The sequence below is a fragment of the Sylvia atricapilla genome, chromosome 15, assembly GCF_009819655.1.
Source record: "Sylvia atricapilla isolate bSylAtr1 chromosome 15, bSylAtr1.pri, whole genome shotgun sequence".
Lineage (NCBI taxonomy): Eukaryota > Metazoa > Chordata > Aves > Passeriformes > Sylviidae > Sylvia > Sylvia atricapilla.
In genome coordinates, this window is record NC_089154.1 from 6,380,382 (window position 1) to 6,398,008 (window position 17,627).

At 49.8% G+C, this 17,627-nt stretch overlaps 1 protein-coding gene across 1 annotated transcript in view; it reads right to left on the bottom strand.

The window, feature by feature from the left end:
- The window catches only part of CHTF18 (chromosome transmission fidelity factor 18), a 371,533-nt gene that overhangs the window by 83,550 nt on the left and 270,356 nt on the right, over nucleotides 1-17,627 (bottom strand). The window lies entirely within an intron of this gene.

Genomic DNA, 17,627 nt, shown 5'->3' on the forward strand with positions numbered 1-17,627 from the left:
TTTTAGTATTTATTCACTGCGTGTCACTCAAATCAAATGGGAAATGGAGTGAATTGAGTGGAATTTGTGGTGATGCGTTTAGAATTTAATTCTGTGTTTCAAAATTTTTCTGTGAGTAGTCCAGAGCAGAGATCCTGTGATAGTCTCAAGGACAAAATTAGGGTGAAGTCGGACATTTGTATAAGTCCTCAGGGAGGGATTTTCATGCTCACAGCATCCCTTGAGTTGCTTCTTTCAGACGTTTCCAGCCCTTGGACTTCTCCAGTGCTTTTCCATGGCCTTGCCCACCACATTTCCACGGCCTCGTCCATCATTTTTCCATATCCTTGTCCACTATTTTTCCATGGCCTTGTCCATCATTTTTCCATGGCCTTGTCCACCACTTTTCCATGGCCTTGTCCATCACTTTTCCATGCCCAGTCTGCTTCTGAACACATTGAGGGTGACACCGGGCTCTGGATTGTCCCACAGGATCCACCTTTTTGCAGAGGCAGAGCCAGAAATCCCAAATCTGCCCCACACCCCGTGCCCAGCAAAGGGGACAGTCCCCATCCCAGGAGCTGCACTTCCACATGGATCATTCTCCCTCTGGAAAACCAAAGGCCCAGACTTGGGGATTTTATTGGAGCGTAAACTTGGACAATTAAACTCTTCAGGGAGGAGGTTTCTCCAGGCAGTTTCGTCAGGCAGGTTTTTTCCAGCTGAGCCTGGGCCCCAAAATTACGAGAGCCCGAACACAGAGCCGCTGTTTGCCGGTCGGGAGCGCGATCCCGGGAACGTCAACCGGGAGCCTGGTGAGTTTTCCTCCTTAATGAGGTGTGAAAAGTCAACGGAGCCGCGGTGGTTCTCGCAGGGGAGCCGTGGGGAGGCTGCTCCAGGGCCAGCCCCTTCCACCCTGCCCCTCTCCAAACCCCCACAATCGCCCTTTGACAGCCACAGGTCCAGCCCTGCCTCCCTTCCCTGAGCCTGGAACTCCTGGAAATCCCTGGAGTGCCCCGCAGAGCCTGGCTCCATCCTTTCCTCCAAAGGTTTCTCTGCTGAGGGGATTCAGCCACGGAAATTTGGCTGGTTTTGGGGTGTATTTCAGCGCCTCTCTGCAGGATGGATTTTTGTCCTCCTGATCCAGCTCAGACCATCCTGGTCATGGACAGGAACAACACCGAGACCGAGGTTATTCCTCATTTCTGGGTTCCCAAATCCTAATTAAATGTCAAAATTAGGGCGCTGTGCTCCCCATGAGGAGTGAGGAATGGCCCTTGAAATCCTAGAACCTGGAGACCCTGACAGCACCTTCCTCCATCCATTTCTCCAAGGATTTCTTTGCTGAGGGGATCCATCCAATGAAATTTGGCTGATTTGGGGTGTTTTTCAGTGCCTCTCTGCAGGATGGGTTTTCTCCCGCCAGGCTCCTGATCCAGCTGGAATGATCCTGGTCCTGTAACAACTCAGGAGACCAAGGCACTGGGTAGTTCCTTCTTTCTGGGTTCCCAAAGAGCTGAAATCCTAATTAAATGCCAAAATTCGGGCGCTGTGGGCTGTGCTCCCCATGGGAAGTGGCCCAGCACTTTGTGCCATCACCTCCAGGGCTGAAGCCATGGGAGAAAATATTTTTCCTGGTGCTTAGGGTAGAGACTTCCAGGTTAAAGTCAGCTGCACATCGGATTTTTTTTGAGGGAAATTTCCAGTCTATCCCACGACAGACTCTGAGATGAACTCCTCTGGCTATCCCGGGATACTTCCCCAGCCCAGGAGAAGACGAGGGAATTTCCACAAGGAAGAAAAGCATCCAGAAACATCTCTGGGAGTGGAGAGGGCTGTGGGATCCAGGGAAGCAGGGACAGGTTGCCTCCGAGCCGCTCCTGGCACATGTTCCCGGCCGCCTGTTGCTGTCTCCGAACAGATGTGGGCAGTTTGTGGGATGATGAAGTATTGGATCTGTTTCTCCTTCAGGGATTATTCCTACCAAATAAATCTGCAGGTTTATATGTTTAGCAGCTGACGGAGATCCCTTTTCCCTCCCCTTCCCCGTCCTGTTATTCCTTGCAGCCGGAGCCAAAACAAGGCTTTTAAGGCAGGGAGAGGAGGGGGAATGCTCAGGATGGGATTTGGGAAATTTTGGAGACAAGCAAATTGGGGGCAAAACATCCTGCCCAAAACACAGCTCATGGATCCATCTCAGCTTGTTTCAGGATGGGTCCTGGACTCCAGGAGCCTCAGTTTAACCACCAGGTCATAAATTCGTCTGGGAGCTTTAGAATTTGTGGCCTAGGGAAAGATCTTTCCCTCTCTCCTGGTGGTATTTGATTTATTTTTTTTTCCCCTTTCTTTCCTTCTTTCTTTCTTTTGGAGCTGCCTTGGGCTTGGATTTACAGTGGTTTCAATTCCTCTGAAAATATTCCTTGTGCTGAAGGAGCCCAACCTGTTGGCAAGGGCATCCCAGGTTTTCTCTGGGAATGGCAGGTTGATCCAGAGGCACGAGCTGAGTCATGGATGTTGATGTTTGGATGTCTCATTTTTAGGGAGAGAGTCTGAACCTCTTTTAAAGCCCCTCCAAACCCTGGAAGGCTCAGTGCTGCTTCTGTGGCTCCTGGAAGTCTGGTGCCAGAGATCCTCCTGCAGGGCTTTGCCTCCTAAATCCTCCTTTCGGTTCCTAACTTCCCCTTGTTCCATAAATATCCAATTCCAGCTGCCAGCTCTGGAGGAATAAGGGACTTGCAGGAAACTCTTGGTCCTCAAAATGATGCGGCCACCTGAAAAGCTCCAGAACCGTTTTACCTGGAGTATTCCTCAAGGGATGGGGGATTCCTGGGGATTCAGCTGCTCTAGGAAAGGAGCCCAATCCAGCACTCAGTCCCTGCACATGGGAGCCAGGGAGAAGCTGCTGAGGGGTGTCCTGGAATCGAGGAATATCTAAAGTTGGATGGAACACACAAGGATCAACGAGTCCAACTCCCAGCCCTGCACAGGACATCCCAAAAATCACCCCACGGTGAGAAATCCCATCCTGACACTTGGCCATAATCATCATCATCATCCTCCTAATCCCAAGGGTGCCATGAGGAGAGGGAAGTGCTGATGGATTCAAGCTCCTCCAGAGCCTTGGGGAGCCAAGGAAGCAGATCCCACTTCAGGGTGGAGCAGGAAGGTGCCTGGTGGTGAATCTCTCTGCTCATTTGACCACGGATTGAAAAGCTGAGAGCTCTGCAGGAGGGCGTCAAGATTCCATGGGGAGGCTGTGAAAAACCAGGAAGAGTGACTGGGAATGAGGGTTTGGAGAAGGAATGACAAGGACACAGCTGGATTCATGCACTGTTGGAATTGCTGATCCTAAAGGGCTTTTCCAGCTTCGAGGATTTCTCTGATTCCATGTTTTCCTCACCGGCTGTGTTTGGGATGTGGCCGTGCCCATCCATCCCCTGGGAATACCAGGCCATGTCCCTACGGGAATGGTGGCTGCTGAGGTGCTTTTAGGACAAAAGGGGGATGCTTGGAGCAAGTCTAGGAAAAAATCCCTTGTCTCGTGGGTTTTCCAGCCTCACCCTGTGCTGCCTTTTCCGCCCCTCCATTAAAATAATTAATGAGATAATTAAATGAGCACGGATAAAATAACAGGATCCATGTGGAGCTGGGGAAGCTGTTGGAATCCTGACTATATCCCTGTCTCCTGTGGCCAATCCAGGGAACGTGCCTCTGGAGGCGTCTCCCAGACCGTGCTGAATCACCCAGCAATTTGGGAAGAAAAAAACCCGGAGCGGTTCTCATGTTACCCGGGAAAGGCCAATGGGAGTAGGACAGAGCCACTTCCAGAATAAAGCCTGGGGTTAACGCATTTCACAACAGCAAAATCTTTTCCCAGCTCGTCCCTTCTTTAATGGTTAAACGGTGGGAATTGCTGTGGAATCCCACAGGGACAAACCTGCTCTTGGACTCATGCCCCCTCATCCCACAGCAAAGCCAAGCAGGAGAAAAAAAAAATCTTATTTGTAGCGTGTTATAGGCCCAAATAACACCAAATAACCTGATTTTTTTTTGAATTTTACATCCCGGTTTGTGTGGATGACCACGATATTACACAGCTTTGAGGGAACTTTGGCAGCTTCCCTCGCTGTTTTACAGCACAGTTGTTCTTCGAAACAAAAGGTTTGGATTAATGGTGTTTTAATGTCCAGGATATGACAGAAATGAAATGCAGGAACAGTTGGCTCGCACACTGGGAGCCGAGTCAAGCTCAAATTTGGCCGCCAGCCCGTGGAGCTCCTCTGGGACACCCGAAAGGGGTGTGAACATTAACTCATAGAGCCATAACCCCGCTGCTCCCCAGCCTGCTCAGCCTCCCACTAACGCAATAATTGAATCAAAACCATCTTCAATTGTGTTAAAAACAACTTTGAACGCTGGAGAAAGGCTCAACAGCCCAGCAAACCACACATCCCGAGCTATTTAAAGGTCTGGATAACTCCGTTTTCCTGCTGAAGGTGAACCTCTGGCACAGGGCGAAGCTTTGGTTGCATTTATTAAGATTTAACAAATTACCCCCCAAAAAGCTGCACTGATTTGGCTTTTTTGTTGTTCCAAGACAACATAAATCCTCTAAATACCCAGAGCAGAAGGCAGGGATAATTATCACTGAAATATCTCTGACATTTCCTTCAGGGTTTGTGAAATCTTCAAGGCCTCTTTCTATCTTTGTCAGTGCCTTCCTCTGCTTCCTACGACCACGTGCCTTAACTCCTCCATCTCTCCAGCCTCCAACTCTTCTGTTCCATTGTGTGCTCAACTTCATTTCGGTGCCAGCTTCTTCCACTCTGTTTTTCTTTCTTCTTATATTTTTTTCCTTTTTTTTCCCCCTTCGTTTTGGTAATTGGGAACAGGCAGAAGTTTGGGTATTTAAAAAAAAAAAAAAAAAAAAGCCAACCAAAAAATAACAACAACAAAAAAAAGAGCGTTCCGTGTAATTGAGAGAAGTTAACAAAGCGTGAAATGAAATAAAAAACACCATCCGGTGCTGATGTCAACGTTCATAAATGCAGGAGTGCTCAGAGCCATCCAGGAGAGATTGGAGCTGCATCCCTGCTTTTGGAATGACTTTATTGCTGTTGTTCCACAGTATTTTTGGGAGGTTTTGATCAGACAATTTTTTGACCCATGGGATCTGCTCGAATGCTTGAGGTCTCCTGCTTTGGGTACTTGGTGTGCCTCTGGTGTCACTCAAAATTATCCCACACACAACCCTCTGGGCACTGGCTGGGGGTTTGACCAGAATCCCAGAATCCCAGAATCCCAGAATCCCAGAATTCCCAGAATCCCAGAACTGAGTCTGGAAAAGCACTTCAAGACCTTTGAGCCCACGCTGGGCCAAACACCCACCTTGTCCCCATCCCTGATAGCCACATCCAGGAATTCCTTGGACACCTCCAAAAATGGGGACTCCAAACCTCCGTGAGAGCTCCTTCCAATGCCTGACCACCCTTTCCAGGCAGAAATTCCTCTGGAATTGTGGCCACCCTTGATGAACTCACCTTCTGCTCTTGCTGAAGGTCAGAAAGGCCCACAAGGAGGGAGAATTAATAGGGAAGAGACTCAATACCCACTGGAATTCCATGAAAGGCACCTCAGCAGTGCTGTCAGGCTGGGAGCTGGAAGCTCCAGAGCCAGAAGCCATCATTTGACCTTGTCACTGACTGAAAAGTCCCCAAGGAGAGAGGAACCAGCAGATTTTCTTCTGGTTTTTTTCAGCGTTTTCTTTCAGCTTGCTTCTCCAGCAGATTTCCCAGTGGCCACATCCACGGGGACAGTCGCCTCCAGCACATCCTTGCCTGTGTTTTACTCCTCCTCTCCAGGAGGGTGGATTTCCCTGGAGCTGGGTTGTCCTGGTGGGTTTTTCCCCCCGGGCTGGAGCACTGTGGTCAGGTCGTGCCTCCAGCAGTGCCAGCTGCTTTGTGTCTGTCGGTGTGACCTCAGCATTGCACGGCGAAAATCCATCCCTTCTCCGCTCCTCCTGTCCCCACCCCGAGCCCCTCGGCAGCAAAGTTGATTTCCTGGCTGTGATTAGGGATGGTTTACATCCACTTCCCAACGTTGTTTTCCTTTTACTCCTATCATTTAAACACAATTCCGGGGATCGTTGCTTTGCCCGGACATCTGCGCTTCCAACTTTGCCAACTTTGGGATGCTGAAATCCAGCTCATCCCAGAGGATTCGCACGGGCTGAACCTCCGACCTGGACTTCTCCCTGTGAAATCCCAACTCCCCCTCTGTCATCCCACCACTTCCAAGCGGAGCTGGAAGAGGCTCTGCAGGAATTAGAGCACTAAGAGGAAAGTGTGATGTTAAATCCCTACGTGCCAAAGCCACCGGGATGAGTAATAACGAGGTGTCAGACTGACACTCATCCTCTTCCCACGGAAAAGGAGGGGGATGGAGCTGGCCCGAGCCGGGCACAGGCAGGAGGAGCTGTGGGGATGGATGAGAAGCTCCTTCCCTGCTCATCCTGCCTCCAAGGAAAAGCTGGATGAGCTGGGCGAGCTCTGTGCAGATTTCTCTCCTCCACGGCTCAGCCAACGCTGTCAGCACGAGTCCAACCCTCCCCTGCCCGTTCCCATCCCGGGAGGAGGGAGAGGGAAGGTGAAAGGGAAACTGGCAGTCCCTGTGAGCTCATTTTCCCCTGCTGGAATTAAGTCATGCTGCTGAGTAAAGAGGTGGATTCACTTCTTCCATTAATTCCCTGCCACGCTCCGAGGGGGAGTGGAGCTCGTTCCTTCAGCAGATTTGGGAATTGCCTGTCCTGAATTTTCAGGCACCTCTTTGCCTTTTCCAGAGGGAGATAACTCCTTGCTGAAGGCGGAGCAGGAGTTTCAGGTGGGTTGGGAGGCTGCACCTTTGAGAAAAGGTCATTTCTAGAGAAAAGGATGATGGAGTGGCCGTCAAGGGCAAAGCACCCGATCCCCTGGGAGAGCAGAGTGGATTTGGGATCAATACTGGGAATGACGGCTTGACTGCACCCACACCTCATGGGATTCCATCACCTCACTCAGCTGGGAATCACACAGCACTTGGACTCTGGGATTTACCTCCTTTACCCCAAAAAAAAAGAGTCAAAATAATTTCCACACCGTGTCCCATTGGGAAAGTCTCACTCAGGCAGCCAAAACAAAATGTTCCGACCTTATTCCCACAAAATTGTGTCAGAAGATTTGATTCCTCCTCCTCTCGGGCTGGTGTGGCTCCGTCCTTTGCCTTTGGCAGCATCCCTCTGGTTTTATGAGCTCTGGGAGGGGTTATTAGCGTGATTCCCAACTCTCTGACAATCCCATAAAAGAAGTGGTTTCTCCAGTCCTCAGATCCCAGCTGGCTCCAGAGAAACAAGTGACATTCCCCCCAAAAAACCGTGTGCTCACCTGTGCTGGGCAGTTCCCAGGGAACTTCTGGGAATTTCTGGGAATATTTCCTTGTTTCAAGCTCTCCTCCTTTCCAGCTTTACTATCCTTATAATTCCCATTCTTGGGGGATGGATACCTCCTTCTACCCTACAAAAATCCAGTTATCCTGGTAATTCCTGCTGTGAACAATGGGTTGAAGCACCTGCTGCGGTGTCTCAGGCTGGAAGATCCAATGGTTAAAGCCAGAGCTGTGACAGCTTCAGGAGCACGTGGAGAAGGCAGGAGAGGGATTGTGCTCCCGGAATGATCCCCATGGATATTTCAGGAGCAGGGAACAGACAGTCCTGGACACATTGAGGTTTAAATACCTTTTTGTTATTTCGTGTCTGATTCTGCCTGCCCCGGCTTCACAGGGAGTGTTGTAATATTGTCTTCCCAATTTCCTGGCTTAACTCTGTGAGACAGAGCAAGGACCTGCCAAGGAAAAGCCAGGAGGGCATTCCAGTAATTCAGATGCAGTGATAACAGGAAATTCAAGTGCCAACAAGCCCTGAAAAGGCATTTGGGCAAGAAAACTGGGATCACAAACTCTGCCTAGGGGAGCTCCATTATCCACAGATCCATCCATTCCCCTCTGGAATTTTACAGTTATTGGCTGTAAGATTCAGACTGGATCCAGCTCCAACAACCTGGGAGAGTGATGTCCCTGTCCTGGGAAATGGAATAGGAAAAGTGTTGGTCTGTTCCAACCCAAACCAGTCTGGGATTCTATGAATATCCATTCCTCTGGATTCAGAGCAATCCTTGCACTGGTTTTCTGAGGAATCACCCAAGGGATAACCCAGGGACACACAACCCTCAGCGCTGCCCTGCCATGGGGAAATAATCCAGAAACAAACATTTAAGGGGGGGGGAAAATATCACATTTTAAAAAATTTGCAATTCCATGGTCCTTATCCATAAAGGATCCATATTCCCTGGATTGGGAAAGGGCTGGATGGTGAAGGCAGAGTTGTGTTTGCTGCAGCTGCCATGAAATCCCATTCCAAGGCTGCATTTTATTCCTGGAGGTGCCTTTGAATTTAAGGGTTTTTAGCAGCATTTCTGACTCAGTCCTAAACATGGCAACTGTTGCTAACAGCGGGCAACAATTAACAAATTAATCTCAAGGCAGGCACACGCTGGGGACCTGCTTTTCCTGGGAAATGAGAATTTTGCTCTGCTCCTTTGATTTTCAGCTGTTTGTTTCCAGCTCCCCAAATTTTGCAAACCTTCCCAGCCCGATGTGCCCCAGGAAAAAAACAGCCCTTCAGAGGTGTGGAGGGGAGAAATTGTCCTGTTCTGAGTTCCCATCATCTGATGGAGCAGGAGAAGACCCTGCTGTGGGGTTTCTCATCTTTCCGGGCTGTTTTCCTGCCAGGAATCTCCCAGTTACCTTGGGGATGCTTTAAATGCTGCTAAAGAGCTCCTGGAGCAGGGAATTTTGTGGGATGAGAGCAGGGATTGATGGCACCAGCACACCTTATCCTCAAGAAAACTCCAAAATGGCCCAAATTCAGGACGTTTCCCATGTTTTTCCCGAGCTCTGCAAGTGAGGATTTTCTTGTCTCTCGGTAGAGGTTGCAGGAAATCAAAGCACCCAAAATCCAGCGGCATTTTTGGCAGTGGGAAATGCAGGATGGAGGGAACACCCAGAGCCAGCTGGGAGCAGATCCCCCTCACCCTTCACCCACCAGGAGCCTGAGGGGAAAAGTAATTTTATTATTTTGGTCTCATTTTATTAAATTGTCCTTTCATTAAAATATAATTTTATTAAACCTTCAGTAGTGGAGTAGAGACTGCAGAGCTGCTGCAGCTCGGCTGCAGCCAAATAAATCACACTAAAAGCACTTTTTTGTCATTAACTTCTGAGTTTCAAGCAAAGGGAAATACAAGTGGGTGTGAGGAGACTCCTGGGGACGCACCCAGGGCCATTCCTGACCTGTAACCATCAAAAATCCCACAAAAATCAGGGAATGTTGTCATTCCAGGCCCTGGGTTTTCAGGAAAACGCCGAGAGGAAGGATTCCTTATCCAGGGAATGCTGCAATGCCCCACAGCTCAGTGTGCTGGTTAATTTACAAAAGAGAATTCCAGGGAGAAAAGGCTGAGGAAAAGCTGAGGAAAGGCCAAGGAAGGGCTGAGGATATAGTGAGGAAATGTTGAGGAAGGGCTGAGGAAATGTTGAGGAAATGCTGAGGAAAGTCAAGGAAAGGCTGAGGAAATGTTGAGGAAAAGCCAAGGAAGGGCTGAAGAAAAGCTGAGGAAAAGCCAAGGAAGGGCTCCCGTGCCTGGCCTGGGAACAGGAGCCCGTCCAGCCGGGATCCTGCACTTGGGAATGCTCCAGCTCCAGCTCCAGCTCCAGCTCCAAGCCCGAATCTTTCCACCAAAGCACCACAACTCCGGGGCAGCCAGCGAGGAAATCACCCAAATTTCAGTGACAGCCACTAAAAACACACTGGAAAACATCCCAGGGCAGGCTCGGCTGGAGCAGCCTCTCTCCTGACAGACCTCCCTGGCCGCTCCAGCTCCTGCCTTTTGCTCTGCCCCCTTTTTATTTATTTCCCTGCGACTTTTTCCCACCGAATTGGACGGGACAGGACTTCCTATGGCTCCCAAATTGCTTCCGTCGCCTCGCGGGGGAGAGAGCGGCACAGAAATATGGTGATTTTCCCTCTGAGGCCCCCGGAGAAGACGATGAGGAGAGAGGCTGGATATGCAGATGGATAAATGATTAACCAGGCTCTGTCCTTCATCTGTCTGGAAATCCTCTGGAAAAGAAAGGTGAAGGGAAAAAAAAAAATCCAGGAGCAAGTGGCCCTGGAGCTCATTAATCCGTCTCTTTCTGTTGGCACCGGGCTGGTCCTTGGCCCCCCAGAGGCTCTCAGGGTCGGCTTCAACATTTTTCTTTGATAACCAAAGCAGTTTTTCATGGCCAGCAGTGACTAAGAGGTGGGTTTGGAGCTGTTACCTCACCTTACCCCCGTTTTTTTGGGTTTTTTTTTGCGGATCACAGGACAGCCCAATCATCAGGAGCTGGCCCAGGCAGTGCTTTTAATGCGATTTCCAGCGAGGAAAACTCCGCAGTTTGGATGGGACACAGGCTGGGTTTCTCTGGAGTAGAGAAAGAGCTGGAAAGAGAGGGAAGCATCTGAAAGCAAAACTCTCCTTAATGAGGGAGTCTCGACCAGCACAGCTGGGCTTTTTCCAAGTATTTTCATTGTTTTGCTCTCTTAGAAAAAAAAAAAAAAAAGCAGCCCATGCTCCCAATATGCCAAACATGTCAAACTGGGGGAAACTCTTCCAAGGAGGCTCTCGGGGCAGTGAATCCCACCCCGGCCTGGCCAGCAGCTGGGCTGTGCCCTTCTCCAGCACTTCCCAGGGCCGACATTCCCAGTTCCCAGTTCCTCTGGAGAACGGGTGCCCCAAGCCATGCCCGTGGCACATCCCAGAGTTGGGGACTCTGCAGGAAAAAGCTCCTCCAGGAGCGTCACCGTCCCTGTGCCTGTGGGAATGGGGAAACTGAGGCACAGGTGACACAAGCGGGAGTGCCCATGGAAAATCAGAATGATTTCACCTTAAAAATGATCCAATTCCACCTTTTGCCGTGGGCAGGGACACCTTACACTATCCCAGGCTGCTGCCATCCCATTCCCAGAGCCCCCAGAGGGAAAATGAGCTCCAGGGAAGGGAGGAAAGCAAAGTAAATCCACTTTTCCCTTCCTTCCCTCAGGGAATGCAGCAGGGGAGGGGGAGAAGGGGTTAAAGGGATCCATCCAGACAGGGATCACAGGAGACCCTCCTGGGGCAGGGACGGGGCTGAATAATTCAGCAGCTCCTTAACCCTGGGCCGCGGCTCTCCCTGGCTCCCTGCTCCTGCCAGCCCGTCCTCGGGGAGCCATGGCAACGCTCCGGGCGCCAGGAATATGGAAATCACAAGGATTTCGTTTTGCTGCGGCACAAAAAAAAAAAAAAAAAAAAAAAAAAAAAAAAAAAAAAAAAAAAAAAAGTTGTTTGATCTGAGGGTTGCGGCTTTTCTGCAGCTTTCAGCGAAGAATCATTTCTGCATTCATATCGCCCATTCAGCTGTCAGTTCGCAGCTCCGAAAAACCCCAAACATGAAAATAAAAAAGGCCGAAAGATTCTTAAAAAAAAAAAAAATTTCGTTTTTCTGGGCTGGGTTAACACTTGAGGGGCTGGAGGGATTTTATCCCGGTGTCAGAGGGGCTGGAGATGGACCTTCCCTGAGTGTGTCCAAAGGAGTGGGAAATGGGGAGATGGAAATTTGCTGGGAATCACTGCAAGGGGAGAGGCAAGGATGGCATCAGCAGGGTGGAATCGGGATGGGACTGGAATGGGATCGGAATGGGATCAGGTTGGAGTCAGGATGGGGTCAGGATGGGATCAGGATGGGATCGGGATGGGATTGGGATGGGACTGGGATGGGATCGGGATGGGGCCAGCAGGATGCAGGTGCCACCTTCACCGCTCTTCCCTTGGGAATCTGCCTCACCCCGGGAGTGTGGAACGCTCAGGCGGGTGGGGAGAGCTCAGCCCCGCAGGAATCTCCAGCTCTGGGTGGGATATCAGCACTCAGAGCCCCTCCAGAGGCAGGACCCAGCCCCTAAGTGCTCCAGAATTCCAGGAAAAATCAATCGTGACCCTGTGGCTTCCCGTGGAGGAGCGGGTGGGCGGCAGCTGCCTGCGCAAGCTGCCAAGGGAGCCGGGGATGGAGTTAATGGGAGAGCTCCGGCTCGTTTTCCCTGGCGGTAAATCCAGTTAAAAGCTGGAACAGCTTGGAGCAGGGAGCAGGGGCTCAGCAGCTGCTGCCGGGACAGTCCGTGACCTCTGCGGGCTGGCGAACGGGACAGGCTCCTGTAACACACCCGGGAAAGCTGCTCCCGCTCCCCCAGCCTGGGACTTCTGCTGGAGCCGAGCTTGAAACGCTCGGAATTCCCTGGAGCTCGGCGGGTTCCTCCGAGGTGCTGCCGCAATGCGGGAAAATCCCGTTTTCCCCCAAAAGACACCAGGGAAGGGAAAAACTTCCAGTGGATTGACTGAGCCTTTGGATGGAGAGGGATTTGTGGGAGTCCCCGAGGGTCTTTCCACCTTTCTGTCACTCCTCGTTCCCGTCCAGGTGTCAAAGAAGTCAGATGGGAATGTCACAATCTTTCTCCAGAAAATTCCAGCCCGGGTTTGTCCTTTGGAAGAAAACAAGAACTCTCCTGGGAATAACAGAGATTGTTGTGCTCCAGGCTCAGAGAAGCAGGATCCTTGAGAGGGAACGTGTCAGGAAAGGGGAGGAAGGTCGGACCTGAGTGGAATTTCCTCAATCCAAGTTTTTTTCAGAGGTTTCTGGATGAACAGCTCTAAAATCTGCTCCCTCATTCTTGGGGTGATGGAAAACACTTCAGGCCCCTGGAGTCCCTTCTGATCCATCAAACACACAAATTATCCCAGATTTCCAAGTTGTTGGAATAAAATAAACACAAGTGGATGCTAAAAATCCTGGAGTTCCCTTCTCAGCCTTTCCTGGGCATCAGCGCCCCAGGAGCAGGGAATTGCAGGGAATACTTCTCCAGGAATTCAAGGAACGTCCTTCCCAAATCGCTGTCTGGCAGCTGCCAAGGGATCTCCTGGAGCTCCGGGGTGGCCTGAAATGTGTCCAGGGCAGGAATTCCATTACAATTATAATTACAACAAAAAAACCTCCTAAATAAATGGTACAGAAAGTTCTGACTGATGTGTTTAAATATATGGCAAGAAAACTTATTAATAATCAAAATAAAGAATATTAAATAAAGTTTTTATTTATTAACAAGAAAGACGTGAAGCTGAGAAAAAAAAATCTGTTTTTATCTGAAAAATGGTGTTTTAATGAATTCCCAGCTCATCTCTTTCAATCTCGACATTTCAAGCTCCACAAAAAAGCTGTGACCAACCAAACCAAACTTTTCCTGGCCCTTCCAAACCCATTTAACTTCCCTGTTCCCTAAAACCGAATCCCTTAAAAATAAAAACCCAAGAAATTCACTCAAACACCAATAAATAATTTGATTTGGGCAGAATTTTTTTTTTTCCGCCCAGGCTGAAATATTTGTCAATCCTCCTCCGTCCACAGCGGGATGAACTTTGCCTCTCGTGTCTGGAAGTTTATTGCCCATCCCTAATGATCAGTATCCATTTCATTGCCGAGGAATGAGGGGATTTGAGCGCTAATGTGGCACCGGGAGCAGCACTTTGCTGCTGGCTTCAATTGGGAAAACGATTCCATGTCTCCTCCCTGTTTTCCTGGAGAGGGAGGACACCGGACACCAGCCCATGGAAATCGCTCCAGGGTCAGGAGTTGAAGCCTGAGCTGGGCTGGGGGAGCTGGTCCTCATCCCAGAGCTCCTCCCTGGAGTGCAGATTCCTGTGGGAAAATCCTTTTTTCCCCTCGTGTTTTCTAGGCACATTCCAAAATATTTTAGACTTTATATCTCTACCCCAGGAAAAAAAAAAAAAAAAAAAAAAAAAAAAAAAAAAAAAAAAAATATTAGCATTTTGAGCCTTCTCACATCCTCAGGTGTTGTTGTTGATGATCTTTTCCAACACGATGGAATGGTTTGGGTTGGGAGGGACCTTAAAGCTCATCCAGTTCCAGCCCCAACAGCTCCCACTGGCCCAGGTTGCTCCAAGCTTGGACACTTCCAGGGATGGGGAATCCACAGCTGCTCTTCCCACCCTCATTGTAAAAAGTTCCTTTTTTCTTGCCTGAATCTCCAATTCTTCCATTCCAAACCATCCAGGGATGAGGTTTGGAGCAGCCTTGGGATAGAGGGAGGCCCATGGCATGGATCAGGATGAGCTTTAAGGTCCCCTCCAAGTGAAGAATTCCAGAATTGTGTGAGGGTCAGAAGGAAGGAGCCAATCCTGCTCCCTGAGCAGGGATTTCTGGTGGGCTGCAGAGCCTGGGACTATCCTGAGTTCCCAGGCTGGATAAATGCCTTGGGATGTTGAGCTGATTGTCCCTGTTCCAGGAGTGGTATCAAGAAGATAAACGAAGGCAAAGACACCAGGGCAGCCCCCACCCTGGGGATTAAACAATCTGCACAATCCTGGGATCTGCTGCAGCTCAGGGAGGGAGGCAGAGTGACAGGGAAAAGATGGGATAACAAGGAAAAGACCACCCAAAGGAAACCTTGGATCTTGGAAGTCACTGAGCAGAGACAGCCAGGAAATCTGAACTCTTTTAAATGAGTTTTAATGGTTTCTGGTCCCCACAGGATTTTGGAAACCTCACAATCTGCTACGTCCCAGTGTTCCACAGGAATATCCCTCTGGGCTCAGCTCTGGAATCTCCTTGGTGTCATCCAGACTTTTCTCCTGTGGCCAAAATCCTGTGCAGGATTCAGAATTCCCTCAAAAACCCTCATCCCCTTGTGTTGGAAAGGCTTTTGGTTCGCAGCTCATGGAATGCTGGCTCATTCCAGCCAGGAAACCATTCCCTTTCCAACCTGCAAGGAGCTGGGGCTGCTCTCCTCACAAAAATCCGAGGAGCTGCTGAATTCTGCTCGGTGGCAGCAGCTCCCCAAGGCCAATTTTCCTGCCTAATCCTCGGAGCCAGGCCCGGCCTGGCACTGTCCCCAAGGGGCTGTGGCCGTGCAGGGAACAAAAGATCCCATGACAGAGCTTAAATCCAGGGATCTGCCTTCCACTCCAGCCTGGACTGGCCACCTTGCTGCTTTTCCTGAAGGGTTTCCAAGGGGAAAGCCCTGCAGGGCTCCAAGCCCTGCTGATAAATTCCAGATAAATTCCTTTATCACAAGTCAAATCCAACAGCTTTGGCTGCAGCCTGGGGGAAGTTCATGGCTGCTGAGGTTTTCCTGGTGCCACTGGACACAGCCCAGCCCAGTCATTCCCGAGCTTCTCTTGGCTCCCAGATTTCTCCAGCAGACAAAACACTTCCCTCCATCCCCTTCCTTAACCCCTCTCTCCAGAACAGGGGAATAATAATAATATTAATAATATTATTATTAATAATAATAATAATAATAACAATAATAACTAATGGGACATGAGCTACTTTTGGAATCTCCTGGAGCCTGAGGTTTGGGAGAGGGAGGGATAAAAACCAGCCCTAATTACAAGTGTGCAGAGGAGTTGGCCTGGAGGAAACGGGAAGATTACATGCTGGAGGAATTGGGAAGCAGCTCCAAGACGAGCAGTCTGAAGGGAGTGATGACCCACTTGGAACTATTTTCATTTCAAACTGAAAATAAAAACTTGCCTCCCTTCCTGATGGTTGTTCAGGGCACTCCTTGCCTGAGGAGCAGAGTGGAAATTCCTGGACACGGAGGAAGATGAGGAGGGAGAAGGGATTCAAGCCTTCCTCCAGGTTAGGCAGGAATAAAGAGGTCAGGAGGGAAGGTCACACATCCACGAATCCTTGGGACTGTTTTCCCGCTCTCTGATCCCAGGACCACTCCTGGATCCCAGCTGGATCTGCAGCATCCCCGTGGCCTCAGCTCATCCCCAAATCCTCCCCACGGAGCAAACTTTGCAGCCAGCTCAGGAACAGCTAAAATCAACTTCTCCGGAGGCACCTTCATGACCTGACAGCCCCTAATTAACCACCTCGGGGTCAGGCAGAGTTGGGAGCTAATTGGAGAAGACCCCAGCTAATTAGGACTTCCCTTCCAGGGTCACAGCGCCTTTAACTTGAAAATATCTCAATTTACTGTGAGCCAGAGTAGGAAAATCATTGGAATTAAAGCTAGCTCTAATTTTCCACTCCCTCCATGCCACCCTCCAGTGTATCCCAAATCCTGCTCTTGCAAAGGAAATCCTTTTCCAGTTAGGAAAGTTGCCTTTAATTCCAGGCTTAATTTTTTTTTTTTTTTTTTTTTTTTTTTTTTTTTTTTTTTTTTTGGCTGCCTTGTTGTTCATCTTTCTTTAAAAAAAATAAAAATAAATAAATAGGGAGCAGCTCGGGATGAGGAGCAGGAAATGCAGGAACAGCTGGGCTGGTGGATGGTGTGTTTTTATGGTTTGCTGGGATTCTCCTTCCATCAGATCCTCCTTGTTGCATGGGATGCTTTTCCTTCCAGATGAAACTGCAATTATCAGCTCTGCCTGTGAATAAACCACAGAGAGGGCAGGTTTGGGGCTCAGAAATCACCGAAATGGAACACAAAAAGAGCCCGGTGATGGGAGCCTTCCCAGTTATCCGTGTGTATTTAAACAGGAGTTATTGTCCTGACAATAGAGCCAACAGCAGCTGGTTTAGGGAAAAAAAACAACATGGGGAAAAGAAAAAAAAGCCAGTGGTGAGCAGAAACCACCAATTTCATGCAGCAAGAGCTGGAGGTAGAAATCAATCTTTTTCTTGCCCAGAAAAAGTCTCTGGCTCTCTCCAGCCAGCAGTGGCAGGGACGGGCTGAGCCAGAGGCAGCCACAGCTCAATTTATCCCATAGACTTTCCCTGCTCAGTCCCACAGAGAAACCCCCCAGCTCTGGGCACTGCCAGTGGAGACAGAGGCTTTCCAGCTCCCTGTGGGATTTTGGCCTTTGCCAGAAGCTCCACTGCACATTTCAGGGCTTGGCACGACAGAAAATCCCAGCCTTGGACAGCACCCACATTAGTGCTTCAAAATCCATCCCAGCTTAGGGCTCCAGACTAAACCTCTGCCAGGCCTGAGGGGTTTCTGCTCAGGTGATGAGGTTTAAACGAGGCTTAACTCCAGGGTGCAGGGCTGGCACCCCAGGGCTGGGATCAGCAGAGCCACGTGCTTCTGCGGGATGAAGAATCCCTGGGAAAACGGGGTGATGTTCCCGTTGAGTGATGGAAAACAAGGCTGGGGAGGACATGCCCAGGCCATCCCAGCTGATCTCCTGCCTCAGGTGGTGCCTCTGAGGAAACCTGGGCCCCAGGAGGACGAGTCCAGTGCATCCTCAGAGTGCCTTTTCCCTGGGGTTCAATTCCATCTTGTTGAAACGATTTTTCTCCCTTCAGACTCTCCGAATTTCCAGAGCTTTTCCCAGTGGGTGTGGAGGGAGGAGCATCTCTGACACACTGGAAGACTCGAGAGGATGAAGGGGGAGATTGGATTAATGATAATAATAATTATTATTATTATTAATAACAATTCTAATTGGCCCGTGATCCACCCTTTCCTCAGCGTCCATCCCTCCACGTGTTTCCCAGGGATCCATTCCCCAGTTTTCAGC